This window comes from Centruroides sculpturatus, unplaced genomic scaffold (assembly GCF_000671375.1).
Source record: "Centruroides sculpturatus isolate CEXI.00-Female unplaced genomic scaffold, Cexi_2.0 scaffold796, whole genome shotgun sequence".
NCBI classification, from domain to species: Eukaryota; Metazoa; Arthropoda; class Arachnida; order Scorpiones; family Buthidae; genus Centruroides; species Centruroides sculpturatus.
In genome coordinates this window covers 203,375-208,524 of record NW_019385038.1, presented here as the reverse complement: position 1 = coordinate 208,524, position 5,150 = coordinate 203,375, and positions in this window count along the sequence as shown.

Sequence of the window (5,150 nt, the reverse complement as noted above, 5' to 3'; positions counted from 1 at the left end):
AAACATTGAATGTTTATAATAAACAGGTTAAGAGAAGCTTACAATAATCTTTCAAAATCACTTCAAAAATGTCTCTAGGTTCAGAGGTGTGTGATTTTCCTTCAATGTGTTCCACAGAAAAATAGATGCCCTGGGGCAGTGTTGATCTTGAGTATGGAGCTTAGATGAAGTTAACCAGATGAGCTACTTGGTGGTCTCAGCCAAGAAGATGAAGCAGAAACACAGGCACAAAATAAAAAATTAGAACTTGAGCTATCTTTAAGCAGTTACAGAAGAAGGAAAGCAGGGAGAGAATGCAGGTAAACAACCAGAAGGAAAAAGCCCAGTGTCCCTGATTCTGCAGTTTAGGTAGAATTTTAACAGACTAAAGTTCATAAAACAGAGCTACTAATGTAACATGAATAAATAATAAGAATTCATAATTGGTCATAAAAGTAAAAATTTATTATAAAAAATTAAATTAAAAATACCGCAAACTACTTTTAATACTTTTGAAATAATGAATATATTCAACAAATCATGAATAATCCATGAAAATTATTTATTGATGCTAAATATATAGTGCTGGACTGGATTAATCAGTTTCATCTAATTAAGCAATTAAACCTATTCTATTGAAATTAGTGCCATAAACTTTGTGTTTAAAAACTTTTTAGAAATTAAAAAAACTCCTTAGTTTGTTTTGAGAATAAGAAAAAAATTTAACACTTCTTTTATCTTAAAATGTACTACTCAATACTAATAATATATATGTAAGAAAAGAAAGGCAAGGTGAAAGACTTGTAAAAAAATAGAAATGTTATAAAAGCAACGAATAATAAATAGACAAGTAAACAATTTGTACACTAATCATTACTTCTCTGATGTAAAATAATTTTAAACAGACAATGAAAATTTAAAGACATTGTGCTAAAAGCAATACTGAAATGTAGTTTTCTAACATATGATTAATGTTTTCTATTATTTTGAAACAAACATTTTTATCATAAAAGAAACAATGAATAATAACCATCACTGCAGCATTTCATAATATTTATTGTTTCTATTTATTTTTTTACATCATCTTGCTCAGTTCAATAAAAAAAATTTTAAAAATCCTCTACTTTTGGAATGCATAGTTTTAATTAAAAAATTTCAATACTTTTTTGTTCATTTTTGATATCTAATTGTTTAACTTTAGTTTACTATTTAAAGCTGTTTTATTACATAACTCATTATAAAACAAAGATTAAAAGGTTCATGAAGAAATATATTTTTAAAGATGGACAATATTGAAGACTAAGAAGAAAAAAATTTTTGAAGTTTTCTGAATACCCACTCATGATCACTGGAACAAATTAACACTAGCAGAGTCAACTTTTTTCTTAGTCTCTTCTCTGCTCAACTTATGTAAATTGTTTAAAAGTTACTTTGGCATTGAATATTCTTGTGGATTGGATTGCGAAAGCCATATAGAAAATATCTCAGATTTAACGAATTAACAAAAATTCTTGGAAAGTACAGACTTCAGGAATATAAAATTAAAAATTTTTCATATGATTAATCTACACTAACATACAGTAAAACCTGCTNCCACCCTTTAAATCAATTAAAAATCCTTTTTCGGTAATCATATCTCTCCCGATAATGCCGTCGCAAGGATAAGTAACATCTATGTCTACTAGACAACACGCAAATGGAAATCGCAAATTTCCTATTTGGAAAATAGGGCTCATAATGCCGTAAGTATGAATCGGATGACCGGTAGCGCTTCTGAGATCGGTTTCTTGCTTCCGATCTCTGGGTATCTTTTTTTTTATCGTATTAGCAAATGCTTTAGATAAATGTGACACTTTAGCCCCTGTATCTATCTGTACGGTAGCCGGGTTTCCGCCTATATAGCATTCAAAAATAGCCTCATTTGGCAAGGATTGACTTTTTGTCAACTTTAAAGGATAAAGGGTTCGCTTTCTTACTGGCAGATTACTCTGGGTTTGGCAACTTCTATATATTGAGGATCGCTGTCTCCCTTTGGATATAGAATAAGGGTGTGTGGCGTTTCCTCGTTGATTATATCGAATTCGTCAACCATCGATGCTTCGAACCTTGCCTCTCCATTTGGTTTGAGTTTCTTCTGCAGGTTGATCTCGAAATCGGACCCGATTTCGGTCATTTTCTGTTTCGCGCCTTCGTGGAGAATTGTTTCTCGGACGCGGAAAACGCTCATTATTATTATTATCTCGGCGGACTGGCGAGTTCCGGTTGTGATTGCGTTGGGTTTGCGGTCGTTCTAATCGGTGAGTGGGTGCAGCCGGATGATATTCGTTTCGCCGGAAAGGTGGATTATTATAATTTCCACGATTATTTTGTCGTACTATAGGGTTTCTTGCATTATTAAAGGATGATCCTCGTGTTAACCTATCCATTCTGGCCTTAAGTTCCTCCATCGCGGTGGTTAATTGTTCCAAATTGTCTCTAGAGCGGAAATCCGGTGATCTCTTGCTTTCCCTAACAGTGCGCATGATCCCACAGGGATGTGCAGTAAGTTCCTCAATTGATTCCTCACTAATCGCCGCTTCTAGAGCGTCATCGAATGTAACTGGCTCTCTTGACATTGTACGTTGCCTAATTCGTATATCAATTCCATGTAGGAATTGTACTTTTAACCTCTCGGCTAATTCCTTTCGCTGAATTCTCCGAATCATTGCCGTTTCAGCGTCATCTGCCCCGGGTTCCAGCGTAATCTCAATCTCCATAGCTAACGCTTGAAGCCTAGCAGCGTACGTTTGTACGTCCTCATCTTTCCTTTGTACGCACGTATAAAATCTATTTAATCGGAACGAAAAGGGTTCTTTGTCGAATCGGGTTAACATTATTCGTTTAAATTCCTCAAAATCATCTACCTCCTTAATTCTACGATCCTTTTGTACAAACTCCCGAGCTATACCGGTAGGTTTTAACTTGGCTACCGCCAACATTTGCGCTTTGGACCATGCCGCTACTTTCGTGACATCGACCAATAAATAAAAAAAATCTGTTACTCGGAGACCTCCCGCTTCTCCGGAAAATACTGGCAATAAGGGAATAATTCCTCCCAGACCTCCCAAAGTAATTGGGCTGGGAGTAGGATTTGGATTAGGATTAGGGTTTTCTGCCGCAGCCGCTGGTTGTGGATCACCCTCCATCATCTCTCCTAGTCTTAAATCTATCTCCTATCTCTCTTCTAATAATTCTCCTAATCTACCAGTCCCTAACTCGACTATAATCGCTCCTTTACCTCGAATATCGCTTTTTCCTGCTTTACTGATATCTCGAGAAAGTCGAACCCCACTCCTGCAAACCAATTTGTGGGTGCAGCCTGAGGTAGGACGAGGTCATACCTCTTTTTGATAGGCAACAGTTGGGTGAGAACTGCCCACTGGTCAGTGGATGGCTTAGAAAATGCTTTTTCTATCCCGCAAAGTCGGGATTCTTTTGTCAGGTCGAGTGGAGGAGGTGAGAGGGGTCGTCGGTAAAGTGTGAGCGATACTCGAAGTAAAGACACCAATTAACAACAAAACAAGGATTTATTTAGATGATAACATAACTAACATAAATACATGGAGCTTATCTCGAGCGGACAGTGGAGGGAAACGCGCCGAGAGAGAGTGTACATTAATGGGTATCATACCTCTACGATTTCGGATCGGACGGTCGGACGTTTTCTAACCGGATCGGACAAGTTGTCTTGAGGAACGGACGGCGGCGATGAGGATCGGCACGGGGTTTCCCCGATCATGAACGGTGATGACGGACCGTGTTCACCGACAGCGACGACTGACCGACCCCCTTTCTTGTCGTCTCCCCTCTTTTATCCCTCTTGTCACGTTACTGGGGTTTCACCAATCAGCGATTTTTAGGATAAGTTCCTCATGAATCATTTTTCGGTTTCCCGAGAGATAGGAAACGGCTCCGTGGGAAGGAAATGTGTATATCCTTTTTGTAAAATTTCGAAAAATGAAGTTTTTCTTTGTTCAACTTTAATAAAGATATTTAATTTAATTTGAGCTTCTTAATTTTATTTTATTTTATTCGGTCCGACCCTCACATTCTGTAGTTATACCTGTTACCTCCTTTCAGCTTGTTATGTATAAAATTGCCATGCTTTTTGCTTTGATCCAATGGGCCTATCTATACATAACCTTTCAATAGCAGATTTCATTTGAATTACAACAGGTTGTCTCTGCTGCTTTTGATACTGGCTACACATGCTAAGTTTAGGTTTCTCAGCTGTAGGGGTTCAGAGATCTTCATTCCTCATTTCTAGTATGGATGTTAAGAAGAAAAGGGAATTTGTGGGCAAATCTATTCCTTATTTAGTTTATCTTTCTTTATCTCTAGTGAGCCTTTAATTTGTATAATTATATCATCCCTATTAGGCCCAGCAAAGTTTCTGCAAGTTGTTTTGTAATGACATGATCCTTATAGGTTACCAGAAAAGTTAGGGGTTTATGTAATACTACATAAAGATATTGCACTACCAGTATATGGGTCCACAGCCAGAATGTCAGCATGCCATCTTAATGAACATAGAAGGAATGTAATGCAGAGTAGGCAGGGTCATTCTGACTTCAATATTTGAGCTGGTGTGGACCAAGATGCAGCTTTTTCATCAATATACCAATCAGTGTTTATTGTATACATGGGAGATAATATTTATTAACAGAAAATATCCTTACAATTGTCCCACTGTAGATATCTATAATACTGAATGTCTCTCTACAGTATATATTGCTTAGTTCAGGGCTTCTTAAACTATGGGTCGCGACCCCATTTGGGGTCGCTTAGCGAAATCTTGGGGTCGCGAGATTTTAATGCAAAATATGAAAAATAATTCGTGAGAGTTTGAAAATGGCATGCTTCGTGTCATAGGTTTCGTGAGTTGCACTTTGTGTCATTTCTGGTGCAGCGAGACAACGATTCAACAACACTGTAGTGTGAACTAGTATAGTGTTGTCACTTTTCAGTGTATTCAGTTGTCTCTGTTCCATTGTAACACAAGAATGAACTGTGGTAGTACATAATTATTGTTTTTGCAAATTTGTATATATCTATTTTATATTTTTTGGGTCGCGACAAAAATCACAATCATAAATGGGGTCGTAAATAAAAAAAGTTTAAGAAGCCCTGAT